A 16220-nucleotide genomic window follows, 5' to 3' on the forward strand; every position below is an offset into this window, starting at 1 on the left:
GTTGAAACTTCCTCCTATATAAAACAGGATTAGCATGTTTGGTTGGGAAATAAATGATATCACCTGCTGATTGATGCTTACCTGAAAATTTGAAAACATCTAAAGGACACAAGTTGTAATATTTTACTGCAAAGAGGGAAAAGCTAAAATTTAGAAATGTGAAGAATATATTATAGCTTTAAAGTGGGGATGGAAAAAAATGAAACATCGCAGTGTTCTTTTTTTTAAAAAAAATTTTGTTCTAATTAATTATACATGACAATAGAATGCATTTAGACACATCGTACACCAAAGGAGCACAGCTTCTCCTTCCTCTTGCTGAACATGGTGCGTGGCACTGTTTTAGAAAGTTATTTCTTAGATATTACTAAGTCATTTTATTGATCAGCTTTGTTGCTTCTGTTTCTGCTTCTGAGTTATGATAATAGGTAAGAAGCTTGTGAAAATACTTATCAAAATCAGTTGGGACACAATGCAACAATTTAACTCCCAATGACAGCCACCTCTAACTATGAATGACATATAATAAATTATGTTTGAACTGGGTTTTCAGCTGCAGATCCTTCTCCTGCCACCCAGACAGCTCTCTAAAGTTGCACTTGTGGCCTTAATCCCGCTTGGATGTGTGCCCTGCTGCCTCTACTTTCCATCATTCTGGTGCTTTAGTCTTCTTGAATAAGTGAACAATCTTTGTTTCTGTACCTTATTAGGCCAAAGACCATAACAGCTAGTGATGGCATCGGCAAGCCCTGCGGGCAGGATTCTCTGCAGACCCAGCCAACCTCCAACAAACCCCTTTTTATACTCCTGTTTCTAGGAAGAATTATGATGGCCGTGCCCTGCTGTTGATCAGTCAAATCTGTGGTAGGCCTAGAGATAAGTCCTGTAAGTGTGGTGTACTGTAAAACAGCGGCTCCCATTCATCAGGCGCTTGTGTGTAATAAACCACCAAAAGGGGGGGCGGGGAGGCAGCTGCAGTGTGCGAGCACAAACAACGCATCTCATTCTTGGGAGCCAAAACTTTGTAATTTGCTACTGGGCAGCCTGCTCGCTCTGACATTCTTTCTGATAACATATTAGGGCCCTATCTATATTTACAGTTTAACTAGTAACCCAAGAGATTCTATTTTGTTACTATGTATATATATTACTGCCAGAATGTGGAGGATGCTATTATGGACGACATGCAAAATACTATCAGACAACTTACCCTGGCAACCAAGATTACGGGTTAAAGGGACATTGTCCTTTACCAACTGATAGCCTTAAAAAAACTTATGTGAGCCATTGATTCACAGTACTGATTTTATGCGAATGACTCTTCAAAAGAAACTAGCTAAGATGCGCACACAGAGTGGGAATAGTCCCCCGGGAATGAATTACGTATTAATTGGTAAGACATTTTTTAGACAGAAGAGTGTTCATGAAATAGGTGTTTTGGGATGGCTTACTTCTTTAAAAGAAAAAAAAAAAATCTATGAAAGTATAAATTGAATTTTACTTTATTTTTTGGCTAGAAGTATCGAGGAAATACAACTCTGCAAAGGTACTGCAAATTTCTCATCTGCCTAAATTAAAATGTGGGAGGCAATTTAATTGTGAAAGGAAGACAATGTACCTGTTCGGGCCCGGGGTTGGGGGAGACGGTGGGAGTGGAGGTGGTATAACCCTCTCCATGGGCCTTTTAATTTGGGATGAGTTACCATGATAAAGAAGAAACACCCTTGAATTTGCTCACGACTTCTTAATGAGAAACTGAAAAATGCGGCTGTTCCTATAATAAACTCTTTCTTTTTACATCCAAAGCAGGTGCATGGCATTGTGATACCCACACGGTACTTGTTCCTCATCAATCCCCCACTGCTTTTCCAAATGGGAACGGAATACTGTACATTCTAGGCATTTTTTCTTTACCACTCCGAACTTAGGGTCAGGAGAGTGGCTTTGGCAGGGTGGACGGCATGCCAGTTGTTTTGGAATTCTTGCAGGTGTTTAAAAAGCAAAGGATTCTTTTCAGAGCCACATCTGCATTTGTCATATGCCATTTGTGCTAAGGCCTGTGGTGTTTTTGTTTGTTGGTTTGACAGATTGACATGTAATGGCCAGGACCGTTGAGAAGCTGCTCCCAACAAAGTCATTCTGATAGCTGGAGTTCTCTAGAATCAACTGGCCTGAATCACCCATGATTTTTTACTGACTTCAAAGGCAAATGCATTGTTCTAATGTTCCTCTGGCTTTTTGTTTACTTTCATTTTTTTTGTGTGTATTATATTGTTTTAAATTCTCAGTTAAGATGTAATAAAGACAAATAAGATAATGCCATCTAATTTTCAAAATCACCTAGTCCTTTAAATTTATTTAGAAATGGTTCAATAGATTTGTGGCATTTCAGCAATTATTGGGACATGGTAAAATTTTAAAATTAAGAGAACACATCTGTGTCAGTGATGAATAAGGGAACTGAGAGGCAAAAATTGTAACTTTAGAACTTTTTAAGATTAAAGAAATGAACATAAAATTCCACGTTGAAGCCCATATTCTTTTTCTTGTCAGTTAATGATATTAATGAATTTATATATATAAGCATGTGTATTATCAACCATGTTACCACAAAGCTCAGTAAATATGTGTGAAAGCAAACTTCAGTATAGTGTCTTTTGTTGATAAAGTTAAGTCAGAAATCCTTATTAACATTCCCCTTACTTAGGCAGTAGCTCATGGAATTAAGAATTCAAAGCTCATGCTTCCAGGATTAACCTTATGGTGGATGTAAGATTTTGAGTTTTGCTCTAGTGTGTTTTCTCCACTCTTGGTATTGAATTCCTCACCCTATTGCCCTATCTGGAAAACAGAATAACAGAGGGAAACCAAGAGTTCAGCAAATGCAAAGTGTCCTAGGCACGTTCCTAATGCTGTCTCAGTGCATTTATTCCACTGACCTAAACATCTCCTGGGCACACGTTTCCCTCTACCTACACGATCCCACTTTCCTGGAAAGGGCCTTGCCTTGGGACAAAGCATCCCAGTCTGTCTTGTCAGTGGACCATCTCACCACAGTTCTGTCTGGGCAATCAAGTTCCGTGGAGCCCTGAATTGGAGTAAAGGAAGAGAAAACAAAATAAAACTCATTTGAGATTCAGGACTGGCCAGTGAACCTAAAACAGTACATTGCTGTGGTTGGGGTGAGAGATTATTAAAAAATTAAACGACAAAACAAAAATCACTTTTAAAATCGTAAGTTGGAAAAATGGTTGTTGTTTCCTCTTCTTAACAGATTTTATCTGGATGTGTGAAATTTTTTAATATTAATTTTACGTATTCTTTTAAAACTTTCTGAAATAAGGATTTCTTTCCTGGTCCCCCAGTAGAGGCTTGAGGTAAAGGAAGTAGTTATTAAATTCATTCAGGTCTTTACTGCTTGAAGTTAGGTTGCCAGGTGACAAGTAGAAAATAGGCTGACAAGTTAAATTCGAATTTCAGATAAACAACTTTTAAAAAAAAATATATATAGTGGTGCATGGGACTTTCTTATATTGAAAAATATTTTTTTCTTCATCTGAAATACAAGTTTAACAGGGGGTCCTGTTTTTATCTAGTAACCTTATTTGTAGCAGAGTTTGAAAAAAAACAAACTCATAATCAGAAGCCTTATGGTTTGATGGATTTACATTTCTTATTAGGTTTTATATTCCTGGAACTCTTAAAGGATTTCACTAAGAATTTCTCCTACCTAATTAAAGTAATAGGATTAATGATAACAGCTATTGTGATGGAGTACTTATTCACATATACTCAGGTGCTTTCCACTTATTATCTTATTTAATCTTTCAAGGAGGCAGATGATTTACCCCCATTTTACAGATGAGAAAACTGAGACTCAGACACATTAAACACTTTATATTAAGTTAGACAACTAATAAGTAGAAGAATTAAGATTGGAAACCAGGTCTGTCAGATTCCAGAGCTGAGCTCTTTCTTCTCTGTAAGAAGTAGGCTGTTAAATATGAGCGTTTGTTAAAATCACAAATGTTTGTAGTCAGCTGATTAGAGCTCATCTTTAGCAATATCATGTTACAGTCATTCATCTTCATCTCTGTACCAGTCCTCTCTTTCTTGCTAGTCTCAAAGGAAGCTTCAGTTCCTTATGTTTCTTAGTACCTCCTCCTTAAGCAAGCAGTCATGTTCTTTTACAGTGTTAACAAGAAGAGAGAGAAAAGAAGAAAATATTAAAATATTGTCATCCTAAGATAATCAGAAGTTTGTCACTTGAACAGAGGGTGTTTTCATTATTACTTAAAAATCAAGCCGGCTGGGGCAGTGCAGGCTTGTCAATCCAGCAACCCGGGAGGATGAGGCGGGAAGATGGCAAGTTTGAGGCCAGCCTCAGCAACTTGGCCAGACCCTGTCTCAAAATACAACTAAAAGGCTTAGGGATGTAGCTCAGTGGCAGAGCACCCCTGGATTCAATCCCCAGCACCCTCGCCCACAAAATAAATGTATATGCATACGTATCTGTGTGTACACACAATCTCTGAATGTTTTTGTCCACCATCTGTCTATTCCGCACTTCTAAAGTTTAACTTGCTCTCTGAACAACTCAGAAACCTGCAACAGCAGCGGAGTCCTTACCAAAATGCCCAGAGACCATTACTGCTCCAATGCCTTACCCTTCATTGCCTTAACTAGGTCACAGCACTGAAAGTGCTGAATGTTAGACTCTTCTCCCCCTCGAAATTCTTCAACCCTGGTTTACCTTCGCCTGTGGAGCCCTGTGTGATGTAAATGCTATTATATAATGACGCGCCCGCCCCCTGTCCCTTTCATCATCCTTTGATATGACTTAGAAGGTGATTACATAGCTTCATTTATTTCTCTGAATGCATAGGTTTCATGGTCATTAAAATAATCACAGACTCATCAGTTCGCCCCATGCTTAAATAAGATCAATACAAGCCAGAACAAGAGGCATCTTCACTCCTCTATTCACCAAGATAGCTTTTTCCTTCTCTCTTTTCCTCCCTCCGTCCCTCTGCTTCTCTAATCCCTTCCCTTCTTTCCACCCACAAACCCGGCATATAAAAGAATACGACATTTTCTTAAATAGTTCTTTTGGTAGCGAATCATAACATTTCTTCAGCTCTTATCCAAGACCTTGTGAAGTGTGCATCTTCTGCATGCTGTTCACAGGCAGCGAGCACCGTTTTGGAGTTTGCTGGAGCCAAACCGCCTGCTGGCCCTCCCTTACAAACCAATCCAGCAATGAAATGGTTAATAGGATGAGTAAAGGCTATTTTTAAGTCTGGCTCCCCTCTCTGATACACTCTTGAAAATTCACCCTGAACTGCAGAAATCCTAAATTGCACTGCTCTGCACCCCACTGAAACTCTTCAGTCTGCTGTAAGTAAGCCTCAGCATGGGCAAGATTGGGGGTGAACAGCTGGAGGAGGGGCTCAAGCCCTGGGCCTTTGTAATGGAGGGGCGAAACACTGAGATCCTGCGGAGAAGGAACACAGAAACCCTCAAGGCACAGAGAAATAGACCCAGACAAAAGCCCCGTTACATGGTTGCAAATCACCCCACTGCTGTTATTTTATTTACTGTGGTCTGCAGGAGGATTGTTTTCTCTTTGCAAAATTTTTAAGCTTCATGGGCTTTTCTCCTCCACAACAGTGGTCACTTATACCACAGTGCCACATAGAGACAGTCTTCACCTTCAGTTTTCTTAAGGAAAGGGGGGAAAATCCTGCCTGGTCAGGATGCAATAGGCAGAGAATAAAATCGATGAATTTCCAGTCTTTCATTTCTTTTCCAGGGATACAAGATCGAAGTATGGTGCATTTTAAATAATGACTCATATTAGTTCTATCCATGTGGTTTTGTTCTGTTCTTCTGGCTTCATTTGATTCTTTTTCTTAAAGATGACAGCTACACTCATCCTTTTGGATTCAAATTATTTAGACTTGAGCAGGAAAGAAAAAGCAACAAAACTTGTATTTGAATCAATTTTGGATGCATAAATGCATAAGCATTCTTCGACAGCTAAGACTTTATTTTTTCAGTTACAAAACTGATAGAAATATCATCATATCACTATGGCAAGACATATACTATGAGTTTGAGGTTTTTTTTTTCCATCAAAGGGTTAAGAAGGAAGGCTAACGAAAAGTTATATTAAAATCCAGACAGAGAGAAATGTCCAGGAGGGCAAGTTCTCTTTATAAAAATTTCTTAGGGTATTTGTAAAAAGAGGTGCTTGTCTGTGGGGGTGAAGTGGGGGGAGACAGAGAGGGGGAGAGGAGTGGCTGACTTAGCTTACTTCTCTGTATAAAAATACGAGGCTAGCTTTGGCAATCATTTCTGTGCAACTGAACCAGAGCTAGGAAAGATTTGGTGGTGTTCGGGTAGCTGAGGGGAAGTAAAAGTCACTTCACAGCCGAGGACTTTTCTACTTAGCTGGTTTTTCTTGTCGTGACTAGAAAGTTGAAAGAGGAACTTGCAATAAGTGTGCTCAATTTAAGAAAAATAAAAAAGTGAAATTTTCCTATGACAATTCATGGAGGTATTTATTAGGTATTTGAGTAGGTAATTAGCACCCAAACCAGGTTTCAGGAAATAGTTTTGGTCACCTCAAATGAAGAATATATAATGAGCTGAAGAGCTTGATTTTCAATGGATGATTTATCCAGAACAATAGCCCCAACAGAACTGGGTAAAGGGTTTACAAATGGTAACTTGAGAAGCAGTGGGCCTCCTTCCCAGGAGCTTAATTCTGTCCCTCTTCTACCACCCTGTCACCTCTTCCACCTCTCCCATCTCTCCTTCCAGCACCTCCACATCACACACACACATATACATGCGCGTGCGCACATGCACACGCTCGCTTCTCTTGGAAAGTTGAACATAGTCCTTGAGGAATTCTTTATAAAAGAAACAGGGGGAGGCTGAAAAAAAAAAAAAAATACAGAATAGACTTGCCTGTTGGCATCTAGACCTAAATAGCTCTGGGTTATTTCAGGCTGAAACTTTTGTGACTGCAATTTAGCTTACTTTCTGAGGCTCTGTTGTGGAGTCTTTCCTTATTGGAGTTTCTTGTACTGGATGACAAGAAATGTTGAAAAGATTATCCATTCTTTTCAAAGGCGTTTCCAGAAGAATGACAACACTGGGGACTAAAGATGGCCATGTAAAAAAATAGTTCAACATTTCTTAATTCACAATATTACATGTTCTTGTTAATTTAAGAAAGGTTCCTTCCCCATAGACATTGTGGTTTACTGTGTTATAAGCATTAATATTTCCAGGGGGAAAAAAATCACTTGCCATAGTAACTCTGGTAACAAAAGAAATAAAAGTAGTTAACTTTCACCTACTGAGCTTCTTGTCATATATTAGTAGGTGAATTGTACTTCAGTGTAATATAATCTCTGCTCATCTATGCCTAAGGCCCCCACTCACCCCTCATTGCATTTGGTATACATTGAAAGATAAAAGAAGAAATTTAGGCATCATTTTAGAGACTAGGAAACAGACCCAGAGTTCAAATGACTGCCCAAGGTCACCCAATGCCAGATTTTGGACAAAACACAAGATCTCCTAATTCTTAATTTTGACTCTTTTTTCCGGGGCATTAAGCCATCTTCTTATCCAGTTAGTAATGGAGGAGCTGCCTGGGAATACTAGTTTCCACTGAGGCATGCTTTCTGTCATTAAGTGCTTTAGCAAACTGTTAATTAAGATTGTTTTGAGCTGTTTACCAATTTAGGTGATGTCAGATACTTCTCTTGGATTCTGTTAGCCTCTTGGGATGGCAGAAAATTCTGTTGACTCCGTTGCCTGCGGTTTGACCATCTGTTCTAAATTATGATTGCGGCTGCCATTTAGAAATTCATAACCTGACGCTGTTACCAGAATTGTACATTTAAAAACGCATCAAGTTCTGTGTGGGTCACAAGACCTTCCATAATTTCTCCTTAATATCTTAGGATGTCTGCAGAGAGCACTAAATTTTGGAGTTGAAGGGTTAAAAGAGTAGAGAGTCCTCTCTCTCTCTCTTTCTCTTTGTCTCTCTGGTGTGTGTGTGGTACTGGGAATTTAACCCAGGGGAGCTCCACCACTGGGCTACACTCCCAGCTCCCACTTGATCTACTTTTTTTTTTCCTACTGGGGATTGAACCCAGGGCTGTTTCACCACTGAGTTACATCCCCAGTTCTCACTAAGTTGCTAAGGTTGGCCTTGAACTTGCAATCCTCCTGTCTCAGGCTCCTGAGTTGCTGGGATTAATACATGTGTGCCGCTGCAGCCTGCTGAGGATCCCTCTTGTTCTCTTTCCTCAGCGTTGTAGGAGCTCTGTTGTTAAAGAGGTCTGAGATGGAAAATAAAACATTTGAGTGGTACAATGTGATGCCAGAGCACAAAGCAGCCAGGATGGGTGGGAAGTAGGAGTGGAACTCTAGGAGTTGCCAGTCATCCTTACAAAGTTGCCTCGTGAGACTCACTGGGTGCCCATCCATGAAATGACTCCACGATATGCAGCGTGCTGGGAACTGTGGAAGAGTTTTAAGAGGCATCCTGTCTTGAGATAAATATGCGTTTGTTAAAAATAACGTCAATGTCACACTTTGCACTTTCCAGAACTAATTATTAGTACCTTAATGTCGTTGATATCCTTTGTGTTTTCAGGCTATTATGCTCCTGGGGGTTAGAAACTTTTCTAAAATGAGGAGTTTACCCACACCAAAGGATATAGAATAGAGCAGTACCTGGCACATAGTAAGTGCTCTGCAAACACCTGCCATTTACAGTTGGCCTTACCTGTGGGTTCTGCATCTGCAGATTTCATCAGCTGTGAATCAACTGTGGAGCCAGGCAAGGTGGTGCACACCGGTAATCCCAGATATTTACGTGGCACTGAATTAGCTATTAAAAGTAATCTAGAGATGATTGAATGTACATGGGAGGGTCGGGCACAGTGGCACACCCCTGTAATCCCAGCAACTTGGGAGGCTGAGGCAAGTTCAAAGCCAGCCTCAGCAACAGCAAGGCGCTAAGCAACGCAGTGAGACCCTGCCTCTAAATAAAATACAAAACAGGTCTGGCATGTGCCCCTGAGTTCAAGTCTCAGTACCCGCCACTCCCCGCCCCCCCAAAAAAAAAGTACATGGGAGAATGTGTGTAGCAAGTTGTTTTAGTCAACTTTTTTGTTGCTGTGATCAAAAGACCTGACAAGAATAATATAGAAGAGGAAAAGTTTATTTGGGGCTTATGGTTTCAGATATCTCAGTCCATAGATGGCCAACTTCATTGTTCTGGGCCTGAGGTGAGGCAGGACCTCAAGGTGGAAGAGAGTGGAGGAGGAAAGCAGTTCAGGACCTAACAATGAGGAAGCAGAGAGAGCGGTCTGTTGACCAGGGAGAAAATACAGGGCCCAAAGGCGTGCTCCCAGTGACCTGCCTTCTCTAGTCACTCTACCTGGCTTCAGGTACCACCCAGTTAACCCCTATCAGAGGATTAATGCACTGATTGGCTTAAGGCACTCATAACCCAATCAATTCACCTTGTAACATTCTTGCAGTTTCTGACATTTGAGCCTTTGAGGGACATCTCATATCCAAACCGTAACACAAATACTATGCTGTTTTATATAAGGGATTTGAGCATCTGTGGGTTTTGTTTTCTGAAGGGACTCTGGAACAAGTTCCCTGTGGATGCAGAGGGACTACTATCCATTTGATTGTGTATCTTTTTTGGGGCACCATTCTTGTCACTGGAGACACACTGAAGATGAGGATTATGAGTACTATCCTTAAGGAGTCCGCTGTCACCTAAAGGAAATGCGTAGGTAAATTAGTCCTAATGCAGATACGTATGTCTGTAACAGAAATATGCAGAAGACAATGTTGGATCTATTAGGAGGGGCAGACAGACTCCTTTGGCTTAGATTTCTACCTCCCAATAATTGGAGATCTATTTTCAAGAAACACCTCAGGCTACTCCCAGGCCTAAGGTGTTTTGCTCAATGAAGTCAGACCAGAGGAAAGTTCTGGGAAAGACAGCAGAAGAGTTGATGTCAGAGTTGGGAAGGATGAAGGGTACCCCGGGCTGAGGGGAAACTGCTCCGTAATAGGGAAGAGAGAGTCGCTCCTGTCAGGAGACATGGGATCTGCCCGGATGCAGCCGGGAGGGAAGGGGTAGATACGTGCAGGGAGGTGACCACAGCTTCGTTTCCCCAAAAGGACACTTTGAGAGGGAAAGGGAGTGTTCTTAAGAACGGGGAAGGGAGTGGCCCTTGGAGATGGTGAGGGTTCCTTCAGGGTGGCGCTGTTTGAGGATTCCCCGGGGCAGTTGGTGATAAGGTCTGGTTTGTGTCTTCAAGTTTTTCCTATTGTTCTTGACTCTAGAACACTATTATTTCTAGGTAAGATGTGCCAGTTTTACAGAATGGTTTGTTTTTTTCTACAATTTCTTTGAATATGTCATTTAGTTTTAAACTTTTCGAGGATCCTAGATGCAATACTGAAAATATACTTAGCAATTAAAATCAGACAGATGGAAAAGCAGTGGTCTGAGGAACACACAGTGCTAATAACTGGTTCTGGAATGACATCATTTCATTTATATAATGATAATTCATTCATAATTGAGCATCTACAACTTATTGGCAGAGTGCTTTACAAATATTGTCTTCTGTCACTCCCATGAGATTGGCAATATTGTCACCATTTTCCAGGTGAGGAAGCAGACTCACAGGGACTAGAGAGTTTTTCATGATTATATTCAATTAAAAATTGAATTCAGTTTTTCAGTTTTTGTTTTTGGTATCAGGGATTGAACCCAGGGGCACTTAAATATTGTGCTATATCCCCAGCCCTTTTAAAATATTTTATTTAGAGACAGGGTTTTGCTGAGTTGCTTAGGTTCTCCTGAAATTGCTGAGGCTGGCTTTAAACTTCTCAGCCTCCTGAGCCCATGGAATTACAGGCGTGTGTCACTAAGCCCAGCTCAGGGTTTTTCATCACAAAATGTCTTTCAGTACCTTATGTCACATTAAATAGGGTATGCCAGCAGTATATTCTGTGTAAACATCGTTTCTAACTAGTCTCATGACCTTAGCATGTTTAATCTCTGGGATGAGTTCCTTTATCTGCAGTGTTATCATTTAGGCTTCATCACATACACATGAAAGTACTTTGGAAAATGCAAAATAGCTGGGTGCGGTGGCGCATGCCTCTAATACCAGTGACTCAGGAGGCTGAGAAAGGAGGATCACAAGTTCACAGCCCGTCTCAGCAATTTAACCAGGTCCTAAGCAACTTAGTGAGACCCTGTCTCAAAATAAAAAATTAAAGGCTGGGAATGTGGCACAGTGATGAAGCACCCCTAGGTTCAATCCTGTTACCTCCCCCGCAAAAAAGAAAAATGCAAAATAATCTACAGGAGGCCCTGGGTTCAATTACCCAGAGTGATAAATTAATTAGCTAACATTTTTCTTCTTAAAAACTCCCCCTCGGGGTGGCAGGGGGAAGAGAAGAATGAAGGAACTTTGGATGGTGTAGAGGAAAATGGGGTGGGAGAGGGTGGGGAACAAAAAGATAGTAGAGTGAAACAGACAGTATTACCCTATTTCTATGTATGATTACATGAATGGTGTGAATCTACATTGTGTACAACCATAGAAATGAAAAGTTGTACCCCATTTGTGTACAATGAATCAAAATGCAGTCTGAAAAAATAAAAAAAATGTAATAAAAAAAAATATATATATATATAAAACCTCCCCCTCTATTTTTAAGAAAACTACCAAACATCTCTCATGGTTTCCAACAAAGATTTAGGTTCCCTCCTGTGGGATCTGACAGGAAGGACGGGGCAGCAGGTGATACAAAAAAAAAAAAAAAAAAAATATATATATATATATATATATATATATATATACACATATATATATATACACACACACACACACACACACATATAAATATGTATTCATATATATGTGTGTGTATATATACATGCACAGACACACACACATAAAGTAAGATGATATACACATGAGAAAAATGATTTATTCTTTCTTGTAATGTTGTGGGGCACAACTTAAGAACAGACCAATCACCACTGAGAAGTCCAAATTTGAGAGTCGTCTTTATTAAGCTGGCCGGCTGACTGTCTCACACAATGCCCCAAAAATGGTTATTGGGAGAACAGCCCCAACCATAGGGTTGTAGGGGTTCTTATACCAAAAATCACATCAATCATGTGTCTGTTGCTATGATTAGAAATTATACACTAACATCATGAGATCATCGACAGAGGGGGAAGTGGGTCAAAACAACCCTTACCTAGGTACAAACTAAAGAATGGTTACTAACATCCACACAATTACCATTTACTTGGTACATTGGTTAAGAGCAATAGAGATCAAAAGAGAGCAATTTTTCTTTACATAGGAATTGTCATTTTGTATTGCTAAACATGTCACACTAAGTAACTGATGATGGGCACAGAGGCGGGGTGTTCCCATGGGAGAAGCTTATTTCCTACATAACATGGAGTCTCAGAGCAAAATGGAGTCTGGTTAGTCATTTCCCTAGAGTCTGGCCTAGAACATTCTCATGGAGCCAGATCTGTCAGCATATCACAGTAAAGGTATATGGCCAGTAACAAAATGCCCTGGGCTCCATTTCTGAGGCGTGGAATATTTAAACACAAACAATCACTGTAGTGATAAATAACCATAAACCTCTCTCTGTTAAACAAGATATTTTCACTCTTCAATCTTTTTCATCCTTGAACTTTAAATACTATCATGAGAGAATGAGGAACTGTTTAGCTACTGTCAAGTGAGATGAACTGCTAGTGCTTTCTTTTTTGTAACTTTAAAAAAAAACCACTTATTTCTGGAAATTAAAAAAGAGACAGAAAGAAGAAAAGGAAGGCGGGATAGAGAAAAGGTAAGAAAAAAACTTTCTATTTATGTGTGGCCTCTGTGGAGTGACTTAGTTTCAATTAGCTAAGTTAGCTTGTTTGTGGTCTAACTATGCGCTAGTGATGGGGCAGGTATTAAATAAAAGAATTCAACTAGATTCTTAGTGGCAGAGTCCTGGGAGGACAGTTTTGGGGTAGTGGGTTCCTTTAAGTCCTGAGGAACTGCCCTTTTCTTTTTCCCCAGGTACTAGGGATTGAACCCAGGGCCGCTGGCACTCTAGGCAAGCACTCTACCACAGAGTTACCTCCCCAACCCAGGAGCTGTCTGTTTAGGTCTGCCCAGCAAAGAGGTCTTTACCCTGTGGAGGCATCTGGGCTCCTGGTCATCATTTTTCCTGCCATGGGAGGGAGGCTAAACTGAGAGCAGGAAGTCTACTTCAGAAGAACTGCCTTTTGGGAAGGCTGTAAAATGTAGGAAAGGTGTAGAAAAATCGGTTAACCTAGGGGTTGGCTGTAGTCTTCAAAACAGGGTCAGTTCATGTGACCTTCCTTCCTAAGTTTTCCATTCAAGTTTTAAACTCTTGCATGGTTTCCTTCCCAAGAAAAGCATAAGCATTATGGAAAGAAAGGGAAAAATATATATAAAGTCATCAGAAACATCCCTGTCAACAGTCATCTTTTGGAACTGAAAAAGGAAGAGTCTACCTAGAAAATTTTAAATAGAAAGGAAGGGAACTCACTATGCATAATAAGTAGTATTATGACTACTCATAAGACAGAGTGAGAAATTAATTATCTAACATTCATCTTCTTAAAAACAGTCCCCCTCTGTTTTTAAGAAGACCCCAAACATCTCTCATGGTTTCCAACAAAGATTCAGACTCCCTCCTTTGGGATCTGACAGGATGGGAGGAGTAGCAGGTGATGTAGGGAGGAGGCTTGAATTCCATCCCTTCTTCTTCCTAGCTCTGTGGCAGTAGGGAAATTACTGATTCTCCTTGAGCATCAGTATCCCTATCTAGGATGTAAGACTAGTAATGCTGGGCTGGGGAGATAGCTCAGTCGGTAGGGTACTTGCCTTGTGTGCACAAGGCCCTGGGTTCCTATCCCCAGCACCACAAAAAAGGAAAAAAAAAAAAAAAAAAAAAAGATTAGTAATGCTTATTAAGTGGGATTGAATGCAATTCCAATGAGATGCAAACTCATGAAGTTATCACATTTAGTGAGTTAATCATTATTAATTCTTCTTCTTTCTTTCCTTCCTTATTTACTAAAACCCCACCTGTTCTTAGTCAATTTTTCTAAAGAACAACCAATAGAAAAACATTTTTATTTCAGGTATTCATAGTTAAATCTTTAAAACTTCTTCCATTTCAGGATCAAAGGCCACAGGTAGACATTTCAGAATGATCATTCATTAAGTTGTAAACCCCTTGCATTTGGGAATACCTCTTTCATATTAAGTTATATAAAACTATTCATTTAGCATTTATTATGTGCCAACAACTAGTTTTAAAGGACTTATATTTATACTTTCACCTAGTTTTCACACAGCCTAAAGTGAAGGACCTCTGTTCCCATTTTAGAGGGGAGCAAGCTAAGGCTCAAGCTCTTAAACACTGTGCAGTCAGTCAGTCTCCTTGGAACCCAACGCATGGTAAATACTCAATACCTGATTGATGACTGAATGAATGAATTGGTCTGCCGCATTTGTAAATCGCTTTCAATTTGCACATCTTTTCACAGACTGAATCTTGTTTGATCCTTCCTTCAGACAAGCAAATCATTCTTTCCATCTTCTCTTCCAAACTGGGAGGGACCTTATTGCCCTTAGTTAGATAGAACTACGTGCCTTAAAATATTAATGGTTTGTGAACAGAGGAAGAAGTGTTTCCTAGCTCAGTCATCCTGACTGGTAAAGCCTTCCAAAGGGAGGGAGGGAGAAATTGGCAGGAGCAGGCCCAATTCTAAATGGCCCAATGCCGCTTCTTACTATGCCATATTCCCTTGCTAAGAGTGAAAAGCCAAATGACAAGACAAAAGATAAAAGTCCGTTTTGATGTTAAAATCTACCTTGGTGTCCTCTAAATCTTGTCACCAATCATTTATATTAATTTGATACAATTACCTTAATAGTGGAAGCAAATTATAAATGGACTAATCACCTGTGTGCAAATCGTAGCAATTAAACAAATTAAAAGTGTGTAACTCAAAGGTTTTATTGTTTTTTCTTTTCCTCCCTTCTCTTCTTCTTCTTCTTCTTCCTCTCCTTCTGTGTCTCTTCCTGAACACAGGCAGCCAGAGATTCAGGCCCCCAGATTTCTCTCTGCAGAGTGTACTTTACCTTTTGGATGGGACTTTAAAGACTTTAAACAGCTTGAGACTTATAGTTTGCCACAGGAGCATGTAGCAAATTCCTGTTTCTACTTTTTGAACCAGGAGCTGGAGTATAAGAGCCCCGCGCAGGAAGTCGCAGGTGGTGGGAAAGGGGAAACAAGGTCATTTTCAACCATGTACATTGAGGTTGTACCTTTAAAGTCAATTCTAAATTTAATTGAAAGCCGAGGGCAGAGAAGCCAAGATCGGAGCAATGTGGTGATTTATTCTGAAGCCTGTAAGAAGTCATGCAGCTGAATGTGGGATGAGCTGGGGCTTTAATAAAAATGGCACTGGGTAAGCCAGCGGGAAGAGCACAAGAATGGAACTGGGTTAGATGAAGGATCTCCAGGCCTGAAAGGGAGCGGGGGTCTGAGAGCAGTGTTTGCCCAAACTCTGCTGTTTTTTACCATGATGGATGCACATAAGTAATTCACATCAAAGGGAGAAACCAAGATCAGACAGAAGCCACCAAGATTCTTTAGGCAGTGAATTTTGCATGAAATCATTAAGGTGTCCAAATTGCAAAAAAGCTATGGAATGAACAGCAACGGAAGCTAGTCTGATATTTCTAGCTGAAATTGAGCTGAAGAAAAATGACACGTTCCTTTATTAAAGCACTACGGGACTTGACAGCAAAGCTCCCACACATTTCTATGGGTGTTATTCTTTACCTAAATGATATTGGACCATTTCTGCAGGAAATCCATAACATGCTCTCAGAATCACATCTTCTCTGTTGGGAAGTGGTTTAGGAATGATCTTTGCAAGTTAAAAAAAAAAAAAAAGGGAGCAGAAGACTTTCAGCAGATGTTATATGAGAAAGAGAATTGGGCTAGAACTTGCATTTCCCAGGTTCTAGGCTCCCTAGCCTAAGAGACAACCTGGTTATCCTTGGATGATAAGGACTATGTGATCT

This window comes from Sciurus carolinensis, chromosome 9 (assembly GCF_902686445.1).
Source record: "Sciurus carolinensis chromosome 9, mSciCar1.2, whole genome shotgun sequence".
Lineage (NCBI taxonomy): Eukaryota > Metazoa > Chordata > Mammalia > Rodentia > Sciuridae > Sciurus > Sciurus carolinensis.